The sequence below is a fragment of the Pseudophryne corroboree genome, chromosome 3, assembly GCF_028390025.1.
Source record: "Pseudophryne corroboree isolate aPseCor3 chromosome 3, aPseCor3.hap2, whole genome shotgun sequence".
In the NCBI taxonomy this organism is placed as follows: Eukaryota; Metazoa; Chordata; class Amphibia; order Anura; family Myobatrachidae; genus Pseudophryne; species Pseudophryne corroboree.
The window spans coordinates 668,248,303-668,266,929 of record NC_086446.1 but is presented as its reverse complement, the minus strand read 5'-3'; the positions used below and the strand labels follow the sequence as shown (position 1 = coordinate 668,266,929).

Here is an 18,627-nt window from a genome sequence, read left to right as displayed (position 1 = left end):
GTGCATAATGACAGGACTCATACCTATGTACCACATTCATTATTGGCACTCCTATCTTCAAAACAGTGTGCCGATGTGCAGGTAAATATATGAATGGTCAGTGGCTCTGACCATTTTAAATTCTACATGCATACATTTTTACAGCTCAGACTGGCGCTGCAGCAGTCTTCTCAATGTTCTTGTCTTTGTAATTTGCTAATAAAGTTTTATTTGTAGTGTGACATAACACGCTGAACAGACAGCCGACAAAGGGGAATTCACCAGACAGGTCAATAACACTTTCTCTCTTCATCAAAACAAATAATAATATATCTGGACCAGCTTCACAATGCTTTATAGCGGGTCCAGATAAATATCTATGGAAGGGCACCCAATTATATATCCACCCCCTGAGTCCCTAACTGTTTACATTTCCCAGACCATTTCTTAGCTGCTGCACAAGTTTATTCATTACTAACTGTCACAGTGTACAGATCTACAGGTGGTATTAAAAACATGACCTGTCAGAGGTTCTGGAGTCAGAGTCCCAAAAAGTGATAAAGGTTGAGAAAGAGTGATAAATCACCAGCCAACCAGCTCCTAACTGTTATTTCTCAAACACATCATATTACATGGCAGTTAGGAAGCTGATTGGCTGGTACTTTATCACTCTTTATCAGCCTCCGCTTTATTACTTTTTAAGGCTTAATACATTTGGGCAAGAGTTTGAGAAACAGTGCTCTGTATGATTGTCATTCTACATATATGCTTTAACAAAGAACAAACATGGAATTAACAAAGAATAGTAAGTTGCAATCATAGCAAGATTAAGGGGGGGTGTCGCAGGGCATATTTTACCCTGGCCCCCCATTTGTTAGGGGCCCCCCAGCAAGAGCACACCAACATTGCTAGCTTTCCATCTTATGCAGTAGCAGAACCAGATAGCCAGAATGCGAGCTGGGCAGCATGCATTGCAGGCAGAGTATCAGGTTTTATGAGCTACCGGCTGAACTTTCCGAACAGAGGAGAGATAGGAGGGTGGAGAGAGCTGTGAGTGACACAGGGATCCCAGCTTCTCCTCTTCCCTGACTGGGTGTCCGAGTCCTGTGTAATCTGTTATCTAATGAAGGTCTAGATAGAGATACACACATACAGAGTAGTCCTGTACCAGTGTGTAAGTAGTACAGAGGCTGCTGCTGCTATTCTTGCATGTGACAGGATACATTATAGATTTGTTTTCAATGTGTATTCTAAGGTTGTATAAAATAGTTGTCATTCAATTAGGTGGAGATATAAACAGTAACCAGGCATTGTTAAACTATTAGTTTAAATCTAATATACCCCAGTGGGTTAAATTTAATATACACAATCCATACATCCTAACATGATCCAGTCCTGGAGGGATAACATACCTACTTAAGTTATGACTGCAATCACCTGTGTTGAAATACCTTTCTTATCTATTAAATAGTTTAACACAGATGACACCAATAATATATTAAGAGGGAAGTCCAGATAGAAAGCATTTTGTTGATCCTGGAATGGGTCAAGTTGGGGGTATGCACAATCTAAAATACACTTCCCAGCCTTACAGCGGGAGCCCCCTTGTCTTAAGTGCCCCGGGCATCCCCAAGGCTTAATCCAGCCCTGGTTGCAATATTTGGAAGTTTTGCTTTCTTAAAAGTAAAAAAAGAAAGCAATATAACTTATAGTATACTCTCCATGTACCAAATTAACTTAACCTGTGCAGATACAAATTAAACATTCTTTCTTTATTTCCATATACTATTACTTACCTATCAAAGTGTACTACTATCTAATCTGTTTTATCTCTGTTATCAAGTGTGGAGAAGTGCTGGCTTGGTCACAGTGTATGAACAGTAACTGTGGTTTCCACTCTTATAGCATGAGATGAGAAGTGTTTTGTCCCTCAGGGACTCTACAAAGCTTGATAAAAGTTTCTATTTTAATTTGGAGAGAACAAGTTTCATCAACTCAAAACTATTTTTGACTTTTCCGAGTGTATTAGTTATGAGGCTTAATAGCAATATCGAAGCATCTATAGTACAGTAGTCTTGTGCTGCATGTAAAATTTTCAACCAATAAAATATTATATGTAGAAAAAAGTATTTAAAATAATTACACCTTGCTTGTGGCAATAATTCTATGTGCATAGGATGATCAGTTAGACCTTTACTGGCTGTAAATTTATCATTAGATTTTTTTAAATTATTATAGTCTAAATTACTGTTGACATTAATTCCATTTGTGCCCTGAAAAATATTTGCAATAGAGACTACTTGGTGGGATATAATCAATTTAACATAATAATAATAATAATAATAATAATAATAATAATAATAATAAGTGCTTAAAGTGGTCCTAGAGAAGTGGTGGAACTCCTCCCCGGCGTCCATGTAATAAAGCTATTGCGCCCATGACTCGCGCACCAAAAGGGGGCGTGGTCTCAAAAGGGGCATGGTCAAACAACAGTAATAATGCCCACAGTAGTAGCACCCCTATTACACATAACGCCCACAGCAGTAGTGCCCCTTATACAATGCCCACAGTAGTAGTGCTCCTTATGCACTGTCCACTTTACTGGTAGTGCCCACAGTGGTAGTGCCCCTTGTAAAGAGCCCATAGTAGTGGTGCCCCTTATGCAGTGCCCCCAGTAGTAGTGCCCCTTATGTCCCCAGGAGTGATGCCCCTTATGCAGTGCCCCCAGTAGTAGTGCCCCTTATGTCCCCAGGAGAGATGCCCCTTATGAAGTGCCCCCTTTACAATGCCCTCATTAGTAGTGCTCCCATTAGTAATGCCCTTAATGGTAATGCCTTAGTGTAGCATTGCCCCCAGTAGTAATGTTGCCTGTAGTAATGCCATCAGTCATTTAGCCCCTGTAGTTATGCCCCCAGTAGTTTATCCCCCCTTTAGTTTACCCTCCTAGTGGTAATGCCCCCAGTAGCTTAGCCCCTGTAGTTTAGCCCTCATGTAGTTTGCCCCATGTAGTTTAGCCCCCAGTGGTAATGCCCCCTGTAGTTTAGCCCCTGCAGTTATGCACCCAGTAGTTTAGCCCCCCAGTAGTAATGCCCTCAGTAGTTTAGCCCCTGTAGTTTAGCCCCCATGTAGTTTGCCTCCAGTAGTTAGCCCCCATTTGTAATGCCCCCAGTAGTTTAGCCCCCAAGTAGTAATGCCCCCAGTAGTTTAGCCCCTGTAGTTATGCCAGTAGTTTAGCTCCCAGTATTAATGCCCCCCTGTAGTTTACCCCCTTGTAGTTTAGCCCAAGTAGTAATGCCCGCAGTAGTAATGCCCACTGTAGTTTTCCCCCTTGTAGTTTAGACCCCAAATAGTAATACCCCCAGTAACTTAGCCCCTGTAGTTATGCCCCCAGTAGTTTAGCCCCCCTTGCAGTAATGCCCCACTGTAGTTTCCCCCCTTGTAGTTTAGCCCCCAAGTAGTAAGGCCCCAGTAGTTTAGCCCCTGTAGTTATGCCCCCAGTAGTTTAGCCCCCCTCTAGTTTGCCCCTTATAGTTTTCCCTCAGTAGTAATACCCCCAAGTAGTAATGCCCCTGTATTTCTGCCCCCAGTAGTAATGCCCCCTGTAGTTTGCCCCCAGTAGTTAGCTCCCTTGTAGTTTGCCCCCAGTAGCTTGCCCCCTGAAGTTTTCCCCCTTGTAGTTTGCCCCCAGTAGAAGCACTCGCACATAAATAAAACCCAAAAAAACACACCATACTCACCAAGCCCCACTCCTGCGTCTGACCACTACAGTCTTCCTGGCGTCTGCTCCTCGGCACTATGGGAGAGACATCATGACATCTCTCCCATAGCGCACACTGACAGAACCGGAGTCAGAAGCCAGAGCTCAGTAGTGAGCTCCTGCTGCTGACTTCCGCTGTGGAGAGAGAGTCGGGCGCCCGCTGATAACACAATCTTATTGTGCGCCCAGCATCTCCCTGTGGCACCGGGCACACATCGGGTGATGTGAGCTGGAGGAGAAGTGGAACTGACGGAACGCAGTTCTGCCCCGTTCCGGCTCACTTTAACCCAAAAAAATAATATCACACAATCACATTGTTACAACTAAAGGGGTGTATTCAATTAGTGGTGGTAAATTCCAGCCAATAATTATTGCTCCGGGGCTATTCAGTTAGCCCCTATCTCCAGCACTTATCGGAGGTTTAGTTCACCTGCCTAAAACAGGCAAATCCAAATCTGTAAAAAGTGCCCGCTTATTCCGCAGTAGGTGCCATTAGAGTACATACTGTAGGTCAGCAGCTTGTCGTGGGACCTATGTATTTCCACATGAAAAATGGGGAGGGGGGGTCATGCAAGATAATTGAAAAGTAGTGAGAAAAAAAGTGAACACCCCCCTTTTTTTTACAGCCACAGCACTATTGTGGCTGACTGAGTACCACCCTTATTACTAATAGAGTTAATCGAGTTCAGTTTCTTGGAAATCGTACCCACCTGAACATACTGTACCGATTCTGAGTAGAACCGAGTTCCGGCTCTGATCTCCGTGCCATTTTCGGAATCCAAAAGAAGGCCCAAACATCATCCTCCCACGTTGGATTCTCACAGGACTTGGTCTCAATAAAAGTTGCCGCGGCTGTGACTTGTCGCCATTTACATCTAGTGCACACTTACGTCAGCTGCATTTTACTCTGATGTAGGGGCTGTGTATAAGATGCACGCCTACTTTCCTGTGTTAGTCTCAGACTCACAAGCCATAGCTGTTCACTTATTACTGGGTAGTGGCGGATTTACCACTTGGCAACAAAGGTAGCCACCTAGGGCCCGGCAGGTCCCAGGGGCCCTGCGCAGGGCCAAATAATCTAGCTTTAAATCTCCTACTGATCACCAATGCCACCCACCCACCCTGAGAATACAGAGTACCCCCGTGCTGGAGCTGCTGCAGCTGCAAACAGTATAACTACTCCCTATCCCCTGCTGTGCCCAACATGCCTCCGAAACTACCTCCATGTTGCAGCCGCAGAACATATCATTCCCCCCAGCAGCACCAGCCACCCTACCTTCCGCATGCCAGATCCATCACAGATCGGATTTCTAACCATGCAATCTGTAGTAGTGCTCCCAGCTCCCCACTTCGCAGCCGCTGCACCTGCGCCTCCTCATCGCAGGACAGGGCAGCTGAGCGATGGCTCAGCTATCCTTTAGTTTGTGAACAGGAGTAGCCTGCGGCTCAGTCATTGGCTGAGCATGCAGCATGCAGGGAAGAAGAAGGAGGGCCTGTGATTCCAGCGTAGGGTGGCTGTATGCAGCTTGGAGGAGATAGAGGAACCAGCTCTCCCTCTCCTGTAAGTAAGGCTGGCTGCACTACATTTTTTTCCCTTTTGCTGTCACTTAAATTGAAATTGTAGGCTCTGGGTCATATGAGTGTGTGTGTATATGTATATATATATATATATATATATATATATATACAGAGAGAGAGAGAGAGAGAGAACTGGTATGGTCGGCACTCCCTTCACATTAAACAGCTGCCCCGGTGCCTTCCTTGCAAAGCATATACAAACTGGTGGTCTTCTAGAGAGGGGTATGCATCCTTCCACTCTCAATTCATGAAAAACCAGGCGGCACTCCAGAGGACTTGTATATAGACACATACACACATACATACACACCCACACATGTGGGTGTGTATCGGGTTACCGGTGCCAGGTATCCCAGCAGTCGGCATCCCGACCGCTGGATCCCAGTGGCAGAATTCCGGTGGGTGGAGAACGCAACAAGCCCCTTGTGAGCTCTCTGCGCTCGCACTAACAGCCCTGACTAATACCCACCATCTCTGCACTCACAGCCCTGTCTTAATACTCCCCCACATACACTGACTCAGGGGTGCTTTACAATTGAACTGTATTATGAAATAGTAATAGCTGTAGATATCGACACACACACACACAGACCTCACTGCAAGCAGGATTGCAAAGACACCTTGACACAGTGCAATCGCTGTGCATACGCAGTCTGCCAATAATCGCTCACTTGTGCAGCATGCAATCATGAATTAGGCTCATATACAGTAGTGCTATGGATTGTTTGAGAAAGGAGGGTCCCAGGTGTCTTGTTTAGGGCCCCATGCAGTCTAAATTTGCCTCTGTTACTGGGGCATACTGTACTACTGTGCTGTATCCAGTGGTACAAGTAGAAAAAAAATATTTCTCTAACGTCCTAGTGGATGCTGGGGACTCCGAAAGGACCATGGGGATAGCGGCTCCGCAGGAGACTGGGCACAAAGTAAAAGCTTTAGGACTAGCTGGTGTGCACTGGCTCCTCCCCCTATGACCCTCCTCCAAGCCCCAGTTAGATTTTGTGCCCGAACGAGAAGGGTGCAATCTAGGTGGCTCTCCTGAGCTGCTTAGAGTAAAAGTTTAAATAGGTTTTTTATTTTCAGTGAGACCTGCTGGCAACAGGCTCACTGCATCGAGGGACTTAGGGGAGAGAAACGAACTCACCTGCATGCAGAGTGGATTGGGTTTCTTAGGCTACTGGACATTAGCTCCAGAGGGACGATCACAGGCCCAGCCATGGATGGGTCCCGGAGCCGCGCCGCCGGCCCCCTTACAGATGCTGAAGCAAGAAGAGGTCCATAAATCGGCGGCAGAAGACTTTCCTGTCTTCATAAGGTAGCGCACAGCACTGCAGCTGTGCGCCATTGCTCTCAGCACACTTCACACTCCGGTCACTGAGGGTGCAGGACGCTGGGGGGGGGGCGTCCTGGGAAGCAATGAATTTACCTTAGTTGGCGAAAAATACATCACATATAGCTCCTGGGCTATATGGATGTATTTTAACCCCTGCCAGTTTTCCAGAAAAAAGCGGGAGAAGAGCCCGCCGTGAAGGGGGCGGGGCCTATCTCCTCAGCACACAGCGCCATTTTTCCCACACAGCTCCGCTGGTAGGAAGGCTCCCAGAATCTCCCCTGCATCCTGCAACTACAGAAACAGGGTAAAAAAGAGAGGGGGGCACTTATTTGGCAAAATAACAGATATAAGCAGCTATAAGGGATAGACACTTATTGTAAGGTTGTCCCTATACATATATAGCGCTCTGGTGTGTGCTGGCAAACTCTCCCTCTGTCTCCCCAAAGGGCTAAGTGGGTCCTGTCCTCTATCAGAGCATTCCCTGTGTGTGTGCTGGGTGTCGGTACGTGTGTGTCGACATGTATGAGGAGGAAAATGATGTGGAGGCGGAGCAATTGCCTATAATGGTGATGTCACCCCCTAGGGAGTCGACACCTGAATGGATGGCCGTAATTAAGGAATTACGTGACAGTGTCGGCACGTTACAGAAAACTGTTGACGACATGAGACAGCCGGCAGCTCAGTTAGTGCCTGTCCAGGCGTCTCAAACACCGTCAGGGGCTATTAAACGCCCGTTACCTCAGTGGGTCGACACGGACCCAGACACAGACACTGACTCCAGTGTCGACGGTGAAGAAACAAACGTATTTTCCAGTAGGGCCACACGTTACATGATCACGGCAATGAAGGAGGTTTTGCACATCTCTGATACTGCAAGTACCACAAAAAGGGGTATTATGTGGGGTGTGAAAAAACTACCCGTAGTTTTTCCTGAATCAGATGAATTGAATGAAGTGTGTGATGAAGCGTGGGTTACCCCCGACAGAAAACTGCTAATTTCTAAAAAATTATTGGCACTATATCCCTTCCCACCAGAGGTTAGGGCTCGTTGGGAAACACCCCCTAGGGTGGATAAGGCGCTCACACGCTTATCAAAACAAGTGGCGTTACCGTCTCCAGAAACGGCCGCCCTTAAGGAGCCAGCAGATAGGAGGCTGGAAAATATCCTTAAAAGTATATACACACATACTGGTGTTATACTGCGACCAGCAATCGCCTCAGCCTGGATGTGCAGTGCTGGGGTGGCTTGGTCGGATTCCCTGACTGAAAATATTGATACCCTGGACAGGGACAATATATTATTGACTATAGAGCATTTAAAGGATGCATTCCTATATATGCGAGATGCACAGAGAGACATTTGCACTCTGGCATCAAGAGTAAGTGCGATGTCCATTTCTGCCAGAAGAGGATTATGGACGCGACAGTGGTCAGGGGATGCGGATTCCAAACGGCATATGGAAGTATTGCCGTATAAAGGGGAGGAGTTATTTGGGGGCGGTCTATCGGACCTGGTGGCCACGGCAACGGCTGGGAAATCCACCTTTTTACCCCAAGTCACCTCGCAGCAGAAAAAGATACCGCCTTTTCAGGCTCAGTCCTTTCGTCCCCATAAGGGCAAGCGGGCAAAAGGCCACTCATATCTGCCCCGGGGCAGAGGAAGGGGAAAAAGACTACAACAGACAGCTTCTTCCCACGACCAGAAGCCCTCCCCCGCTTCTGCCAAGTCCTCAGCATGACGCTGGGGCCTTACAAGCGGACTCAGGCACGGTGGGGGCCCGTCTCAAGAATTTCAGCGCGCAGTGGGCTCACTCGCAAGTGGACCCCTGGATCCTGCAGGTAGTATCTCAGGGGTACAAATTGGAATTCGAGACGTCTCCCCCTCGCCGGTTCTTGAAGTCTGCTTTACCAACGTCTACCCCCGACAGGGAGGCGGTATTGGAAGCCATTCACAAGCTGTATTCCCAGCAAGTGATAATCAAGGTACCCCTCCTACAACAGGGAAAGGGGTATTACTCCACGCTGTTTGTGGTACCGAAGCCGGACGGCTCGGTGAGACCCATTTTAAATCTGAAAACCTTGAACACTTACATAAAAAGGTTCAAGTTCAAGATGGAGTCACTCAGAGCAGTGATAGCGAACCTGGAAGAAGGGGACTACATGGTGTCTCTGGACATCAAGGATGCTTACCTCCATGTCCCAATTTGCCCTTCTCACCAAGGGTACCTCAGGTTTGTGGTACAGAACTGTCACTATCAGTTTCAGACGCTGCCGTTTGGATTGTCCACGGCACCCCGGGTCTTTACCAAGGTAATGGCCGAAATGATGATTCTTCTTCGAAGAAAAGGCGTCTTAATTATCCCTTACTTGGACGATCTCCTGATAAGGGCACGGTCCAGAGAACAGTTAGAGGTCGGAGTAGCACTATCGCAAATAGTACTACGACAGCACGGATGGATTCTAAATATTCCAAAATCGCAGCTGATTCCGACGACACGTCTGCTGTTCCTAGGGATGATTCTGGACACAGTACAGAAAAAGGTGTTTCTCCCGGAAGAGAAAGCCAGGGAGTTATCCGACCTAGTCAGGAAACTCCTAAGACCAGGCCAGGTGTCAGTGCATCAGTGCACAAGGGTCCAGGGAAAGATGGTGGCTTCTTACGAAGCGATTCCATTCGGCAGATTCCACGCAAGAACTTTTCAGTTGGATCTGCTAGACAAATGGTCCGGATCGCATCTTCAAATGCATCGGCGGATAACCCTGTCTCCAAGGACAAGGGTGTCTCTCCTGTGGTGGTTACAGAGTGCTCATCTCCTAGAGGGCCGCAGATTCGGCATTCAGGATTGGGTCCTGGTGACCACGGATGCCAGCCTGAGAGGCTGGGGAGCAGTCACACAGGAAAAAAAAAAAAAAATTTCCAGGGCTTGTGGTCAAGCATGGAAACGTCACTTCACATAAATATCCTGGAACTAAGGGCCATTTACAATGCCCTAAGTCAGGCAAGGCCTCTGCTTCAGGGTCAGCCAGTATTGATCCAGTCGGACAACATCACGGCAGTCGCCCACGTAAACAGACAGGGCGGCACAAGAAGCAGGAGGGCAATGATGGAAGTGGCAAGGATTCTTCGCTGGGCGGAAAATCATGTGATAGCACTGTCAGCAGTGTTCATTCCGGGAGTGGACAACTGGGAAGCAGACTTCCTCAGCAGACACGATCTTCACCCGGGGGAGTGGGGACTTCACCCGGAAGTCTTCCACATGATTGTAAACCGTTGGGAAAAACCAAAGGTGGACATGATGGCGTCTCGCCTCAACAAAAAACTGGACAGATATTGTTCCAGGTCAAGGGACCCTCAGGCAATAGCTGTGGACGCTCTGGTAACACCGTGGGTGTACCGGTCAGTGTATGTGGTCCCTCCTCTTCCTCTCATACCAAAAGTACTGAGAATCATAAGAAGGAGAGGAGTAAAGACTATACTCGTGGCTCCGGATTGGCCAAGAAGGACTTGGTACCCGGAAATTCAAGAGATGCTCACGGAAGACCCGTGGCCTCTACCTCTAAGACAGGACCTGCTCCAGCAGGGACCATGTCTGTTCCAAGACTTACCGCGGCTGCGTTTGACGGCATGGCGGTTGAACGCCGGATCCTGAAGGAAAAAGGCATTCCGGATGAAGTCATCCCTACCCTGATCAAAGCCAGGAAGGATGTAACCGTACAACATTATCACAGTATTTGGCGTAAATATGTTGCGTGGTGCGAGGCCAGGAAGGCCCCTACGGAGGAATTTCAACTGGGTCGATTCCTGCATTTCCTGCAAACAGGACTGTCTATGGGCCTCAAATTAGGGTCCATTAAGGTTCAAATTTCGGCCCTGTCGATATTCTTCCAAAAAGAACTAGCTTCTGTACCTGAAGTTCAGACGTTTGTCAAGGGAGTACTGCATATACAGCCTCCTTTTGTGCCTCCAGTGGCACCTTGGGATCTCAATGTAGTGTTGGGATTCCTAAAGTCACATTGGTTTGAACCACTCACCACTGTGGACTTGAAGTATCTCACTTGGAAAGTGGTAATGCTGTTAGCCCTGGCTTCAGCCAGGCGTGTATCAGAATTGGCGGCTTTATCCTATAAAAGCCCTTACCTAATTTTTCATACGGACAGGGCAGAATTGAGGACTCGTCCTCAATTTCTCCCTAAGGTGGTTTCAGCATTTCACTTAAACCAACCTATCGTGGTGCCTGCGGCTACTAGGGACTTGGAGGATTCCAAGTTGCTGGACGTAGTCAGGGCCCTGAAAATATATGTTTCCAGGACGGATGGAGTCAGAAAATCTGACTCGCTGTTTATCCTGTATGCACCCAACAAGCTGGGTGCTCCTGCTTCTAAGCAGACGATTGCTCGTTGGATTTGTAGTACAATTCAGCTTGCACATTCTGTGGCAGGCCTGCCACAGCCAAAATCTATAAAAGCCCATTCCACACGGAAAGTGGGCTCATCTTGGGCGGCTGCCCGAGGGGTCTCGGCTTTACAACTTTGCCGAGCAGCTACTTGGTCAGGGGCAAACACGTTTGCTAAATTCTACAAATTTGATACCCTGGCTGAGGAGGACCTGGAGTTCTCTCATTCGGTGCTGCAGAGTCATCCGCACTCTCCCGCCCGTTTGGGAGCTTTGGTATAATCCCCATGGTCCTTTCGGAGTCCCCAGCATCCACTAGGACGTTAGAGAAAATAAGAATTTACTTACCGATAATTCTATTTCTCATAGTCCGTAGTGGATGCTGGGCGCCCATCCCAAGTGCGGATTGTCTGCATTACTTGTACATAGTTATTGTTACAAAAATCGGGTTATTGTTGTTGTGAGCCATCTTTTCAGAGGCTCCTTCTGTTATCATGCTGTTAACTGGGTTCAGATCACAAGTTGTACGGTGTGATTGGTGTGGCTGGTAATGAGTCTTACCCGGGATTCAAAATCCTTCCTTATTGTGTACGCTCGTCCGGGCACAGTATCCTAACTGAGGCTTGGAGGAGGGTCATAGGGGGAGGAGCCAGTGCACACCAGCTAGTCCTAAAGCTTTTACTTTGTGCCCAGTCTCCTGCGGAGCCGCTATCCCCATGGTCCTTTCGGAGTCCCAAGCATCCACTACGGACTATGAGAAATAGAATTATCGGTAAGTAAATTCTTATTTATTTATGCCACAAGGACGTGGCCAAATGCCACATGGAGCATGGCCAATGAAAATGGGGGTGTGATACACATATGGGGTCTAGATACACATATGACTCTAATAGTGCCAGATACACATTGCTCCCCTGTGCCAGATATACATTGCCCCACTGTGCCAGATATACATTGCCCCCACAGTGCCAGATATACAATGCCCCCACAGTGCCAGATATACATTACCCCCACAGTGCCAGATATACAATGCCCCCACAGTGCCAGATATATAGTGCCCCCTGCACACCGTTGTCTGTTTGTGCTGTGTGAGGGGAAGAGAGTGCAGCACAGTGCAGCACAGCACCTCTCCTGCCCCTCAATGCTCCTGAAGTCTGGTCTCTGCAGCTCCAGTAATGGGTACCTCAAATGAGCTGCCGGTTCGTTAGCCAATCAGAGCTCGTGGACCGGCAGGCAATCAGGAACCGCGGCTGACGGTCCGCGAGCTCTGATTGGTTAGCAAACCGGTGCCTTATTGAGATCATCCCCCACCGCATCAGCTGCCGGAGCAAAGACCAGACATAACAGATAATTGAGGGGTAGGAGAGGCGCTGTGTTGCGCTCTCATCCCCTCACATAGCAGCCAGCAGCAGTGCAGTCACAGTGAGTGGCGGCCCAGCGGCGGTGTGTACGGCGTACCCACGGCTAAATTCTTAACGGTCGTGCCTGTACCCACCCAGACTCCAGACTCACAAGCCATAGCTGTGCGCTTATTACTGGGGCATACTGTACTACTGTGCTGTAACCAACTCCACACTCACAAACCATAGCTGTGCACCTATTACTGGGGCATACTGTACTACTGTGCTGTGTCCAAATCCACACTTACAAACCGTTGCTGTGCACATAATATTGGGGAATGCTGTATTACTGTGCTGTGTCCCACTCTAGACTCACAAGCCATAGCTGTGCACCTGTTACTGGGGTGTACTGTACTACTGTGCTGTGTCCAACTCCAGACTCACAAGCCATAGCTGTGCACCTATTACTGGGGCGTACTGTACTACTGTGCTGTGTCCTACTCCAGACTCACAAGCCATAGCTGTGCACTTATTACTGGGGCATACTGTACTACTATGCTGTGTCCAACTCCAGACTAACAAGCCATAGCTGTGCACTTAGTAATGGGGCATACTGTACTACTGTGCTGTGTCCAACTCCAGACTCACAAGCCATAGCTGTGCACCTATTACTGAGGGTGTACTGTACTACTGTCACTGGCATATTTATAATGGGTGCAGTGTTTGCAGTGCACACAGGCTCCTGGGGACCAGGGGGCTCACACCACACACTCTACACCCATTATTTGTAATACTTACCCTCCAGAGTCCAGCAACAGAACAGCAGCTCTGCAGGAATCACTGGGAATATGTCACAGAACCATTTTCCCTGTGTTTTGTTCATGCGCAGTAGGGAAATCACTGTGAAAATGGCCACCATGCCATATTTATGGAGATCTACGCATGCTCTCTAGACTCTGGGACATCGCTAGTGCCCGGAGTGACAGCGCTGCCGCTGGCTAAAGAGGATGGGGGCCCTGACCGAGCCTTCACATGGGCCTCCTCCTAGATACGCCCCTGACTATTGTGTCTGACTCCAGACTTAAGGGGCTGTGTATGTATAGTAGTCACTGCGTATAGGAGTCATGTGGCTATGGGGGTCATTCTGAGTTGATCGCTAACTGCCGTTGTTCGCAGCGCAGTAATCAGGCTAAATATCGGCATTTCTGCGCATGCGTATGCACCACAATGCGCAGGCGCGTCGTACAGGTACAATGAGCATCGTGGGTTTGCACAGAGTGTAACGAACATTTCAGTAGTAAGGCCGAACGTAGGAAGATTGACATGAAGTGGGTGTTTCTGGGTGTCAACTGACCGTTTTCAGGGAGTGCTTAGAAAAACGTAGGCGTGGCAGAAAAACGCAGGCGTGGCTGTGTGTTCGCTAGGCGGGTGTGTGACATCAAAAGCCGTCCTTCCGTTTTTAGAATCAATGCACACGAAGAGTAACTACAGGGCTGGTCTTGTTTTGCACAAAAAGATTTTGCAGGCGCACTGCTGCACAAGTGCACACAACACAAATTTTGGACCTGTATAACATACGGTACGCTTAATAGGAAAGAAGCTAATACATCCCTTTTTAGGAGAGGTGCAGAGAATTTCTCGTAATTTCCACTTCTTCTTCAGGTGATATATATCCGGAATGGGTACCCCAGAAGAAATTATAACAAAAGAAATACAATGTGTAGTTTGTTCTTAAACAAGTAACGAGGTGAGAATACAGATTTTTAGAAGCTGCTCAAGGGCGTACCCCACTCACACAAAGGATAGAGGGAGTATACACATCAAGGTATCTTTTAACCGAGTAGTGCCCTGATCCCTTTAAAAGTCCCGTCTGGTGTCTTTCATTCTCTGAAGTGCAAACCAGTCAGGTGATGTTACCCAAAAGTAGTCAGCTTACAATAATTAGAAGGCATACCCCAAAACTCACAGCAAGAAGAGGGAGGGTGGTAAACGCATCAAGGTATATTTGTGTTGAATGTTGTCCTAGGTTCTTTTTCTCATAATGTATGTCCGGGACATGTGTCCAAATATGAAAAGATATGATAACAAACAAAACAATGTGTAGTATATCCTTAACAACCAGGGAGTAAGAATATGGGGTTTTAGGGATTTAATCAAAGGCGTACCCCACTCACACAAAAGGTAGAGGGAGTACACACATCAAGGTATCTTTAAAACCAAATAGTGCCCCAATCACTTTAGAAACCGCTCTGGTGTCTTTCACTCTCTAGATGCAAAACCAGTTTAGTGGTATTACCCAAGGATTTGTAATATTCAGGAGCGTACCCCAACACTCACAACAGAAGGAGGGGAAGAAAGCACATCAAGGTATCTTTTTGGAGGCCTGTTAAAGGTATGGCGTCCCCAAACTCACAGTTCATAGTGTGTTGGTGCTCCCATAAAGGTATCTTTTACACGGCTGGTGAAAATCTTCATACAAAGCACTGGAGCACTCAGGTCCGTGGTAGTCAGAAAAAGCAATATTTATTGGATTAAAAATCCATAAAATGTTCCGTATAAAAACATGTTACAAAAATCCACACGCAATGTGAATAAAAGTTGCACCAACATCAAAAAACATGCAAAGTTAAAAACCAAAGAAATTAACAAACATCACCTGGAAGGTATGAAGCTACTCACACTCCTGTGTCAATGCATTTCGGTGAATAACCTTTATCAAGACATACACACAAGTGTTCGCAATTCTGCAAAGCGAAAATACACTCCCCAGTGGGCGGCAACAGTGCGTTTACACGGCTGCGAAAAACTGCTAGCGAGTCATCAACTCGGAATGACCCCCTATATACTGTGCTGTGCACCTGCTGTAAACTGTACTGTTTCACTTTGTTCATGTGAATCTATAAGCACTGTGAATCCATGTAGTATGATCTGGGCTGCAAGTTCAAAACCAGTAAAATAAAATAAATATATTTCTATTGTTTTGTTTGCACTGTTTGGTGCGCTTTAGCAAATACAGTATGCTGGTATTAGATGTGTGTCTGGTATCCGCCATTAATGCAGTGGCTTTTAGACAGTTGATTGACATACTGTGTCCCTGGTACCAAATCCCATCTAGATTCAATTTCACTAGAAAAGCAATTCCCAGTCTGTACAAGGAAATTAAAAAAAAAACGTTATTAGTGTCCTCAGAAATGCCGTTGTACCCACTGTACACTTAACCATGGATATGTGGACAAGCAGAACAGGGCAAACTAAAAAATACATGAATGTTATAGCCCACTGGGTAGATGTATCTCCTTAGGTAGCACCAACAGCAGCAGCAGCATCTCACAAATATCAACTCATTTAGAGGCAGGCTACTCTGTGTATCACCAGTTTCACTAAGATGCATAAAGATGGAGCTGCGTTCATCTGAGGTGGTTCCATTGCAGATATCCACTCCTGGCGTGACTAGGCAATCCGTCCACCTAGTCTGACTGGGAGTGCACAGAGATGATTTCCTATTCATAGAATAGGACAGCCTCACCATCTATGAGTGCACATGCGCCCGGACGGACACGCGCTCCCATTCTAGTGAATGGTGCATGTCTCCGTCATGGTCACCCAGCCGGGGATGGAGAATCCAGAGTCCTCGGTGAACCAAGGCACAGACGGAGCCATGATTAGCATGGCTCCATCTGTACCACTGACAACCTCTTAGAAAAAAATCATGGAAATCATTGCACAATGGCTTACACTACTTAGACTCACCTCAGAATTTGTGATATCTGACAATGCCACCAATATTGTGAGAGCAATACATCTGGGTGAATTCTAACACTTCCCATTATTTAATCACACAATTAACTTGGTGGTGCAAAACTTTTTTTTAAATGACAGAGGTGAGCAGGAGATGCTGTCCATGGCCCGGAAAAATGTTGGCCCATTTTCGCCATTATACAAGTGCATGTAGAAGATTGCAGGACTTGCAGGAACTGTTGAATTTGGCCTGTCATCAGCTGAAGCAAGAGGTAGTAATGAGGTGGTGGTTTAGGCACTGCCAGCTTGAGTCAGGTCATTTCCCCTAATCAGATTTTTGCAAAAACAACTGGAGAAAGTGAAGGAGGAGCTTTTCATTTTCACTGGGGTGATTGTTGCACCCTGAACACAGCTGAAATGAATCACATACCAAGATCATTGGGAATATGTTTTTATTGACACATTGTGTACATACCAAAGGTTATTCCTGAATCACATGTGTTACTTGCATTTGCTGTCTCTTGCACTGTGTGGTGAGAACTGATTGGAGCTACCTCCTTACCAGATTGTCAAAAATCATTGTCATCATCATGAGTCCTATTAGAATGACTTCAGTAGTTGCCAATAGCTTGGTTTTACTTTACAGATGGATAACAAGGAACATAACAGCTGAAAGATATCATAAGGATTTTATAATATTTATTTCTAGAAAAACAGCTAATGAAAACTATAGTATGAAGCACCCAGGATTACTCACATGCAGGGACGTCTGGCCGGCCCATTAAGCATGTTATGCAGGTGCATATGGTGCCAAGCTGTAAGGGTGCCATCACATTCTGCCGCACATGCAGTAGCAGATCTTGCTACGGGCAAGCAGGATTTTTGCCAGGGGCACCGCCTTCTGGAGGGAGCTACTGCCATGGCAAGATCCGCTACTGGTGCCGTCCAGTGCTGTGTAGATGCCAGGTGCTGTGTGGTGCGCAATGAAGTCATTGCGCACCCACACTGCATTGTGGAAGTGGTACTGTACATAGACGCTAGAGGTCATAACTGTCCTCTATTATCTATGCGGTGCTATGGGAGAAACATCATGACGTCTCTCCCATAGATCCAAGGAGCGGTGCCGGTGGCTGGAGACGGAGGGCAGCAGCGGTCGGGAAGCAGGAGTGGGGATTGTAAGTATTATTATTTTTTTTTTTTGTAAGCAGCACAAGTAGGGGGCACAACTCTACAGGGGGCATAGCACTGGGGGCAATACTACTAGAGGTACAACTCTACAGGGGGCACAGTACTGGGGGCACAACTACTGAGGGCACAGCTACAGGGGGCATTACTGACCACGCCCCATCTCCATGAAGCCATGCCCCTATTTTTTCACCCTGGGCACCACAAGGTCTAGATTCGGCCCTGCGCACATGCTTCAACTCCTGCCGCTGTTACCAGACACTGAAATAGTGATGTGAAATCTAGTTCACATTGGTGATTAGTTCATTATGATCTAGTTTACTGAAAAGATTAGTTCAGAAGATTAGTTCATGTAGTTCATTTAGTTCATTCATCCTTTCACTCACTGGCCGCCGCTGCTGCCAGACACTGAAATAGTGATGGGAAATCTAGTTCACATTGGTGATTAGTTCATTATAATCAAGTTCACTGAAAAGATTAGTTCAGAAGATTAGTTCAAGTAGTTCATTTAGTTCATCATTTCACTAACTGGCTATGAGACTCATAGAAGTGAATGGAATTAGAACTAGTCTAGTCTATTACACATAGAGTAGGTATTTCTAATACTAACTCATTGTAGGAGTTAAAGTCTTGTTCAAATGATCAGATATGTTTAATATGTCAGATTTTTTTTTATATTTAAGAAAAGCAATAACTTATATAGCAACCGTATAGTGACATGTTTATCTCTGCAATATTAATCCCATTGTTAGTACTAATTTTTACTTCATAATATGCAAGTGAAAGACCCAAATTCAAAGTAATGTAATAAGTCACTTTTTTCTGCTTTCAAAATACAGTAATTCAAAGAAAAAAAATGTCCCTTTGCCTAGTGGTGGGATTCAAATAAATTAACAACAGGTTCTATAGAATTATAGAATAAAAAGTAGGCAATAATTACTGTTAAAATAAAAGTCAAAATAAAGTTAAAAATATACTTACACGTAATACATCCTCCTTTCTTGTAACATTCCGTGCAGTTATACGCACAAAAGCTTAGTTACACCATCACGAACAATGCTCCATCGTCTTCGGGCCAGTTCCTCCAGCATCACCAATCATGTGTCCAGTAGTCTCCCCAGTATCTGCCATCATGTGTCCAGGCACCCATGGCCCCCCCAGTATTCCCTTTGCAATGAAGTGGGATTAGCAGAGGGGGCAAAAGCTTTGACTGAGCTGCCGCCCGCAGTCATACCCAGTCCACCAGCACAGACCGCAACAGGGCCAAGCATCTCTGTGTAGCACTTCAGACTTCCTCCGCAAACAGCCCATTCTCTTTCTGCTTCTT

At 46.6% G+C, this 18,627-nt stretch overlaps 1 pseudogene; it reads left to right on the top strand.

Moving 5' to 3' along the window:
- The first annotated feature begins 220 nt into the window (after window positions 1-220).
- LOC135058154 (olfactory receptor 5AR1-like) overlaps window positions 221-18,627 on the top strand; it is a 377,933-nt pseudogene continuing 359,526 nt past the window's right edge.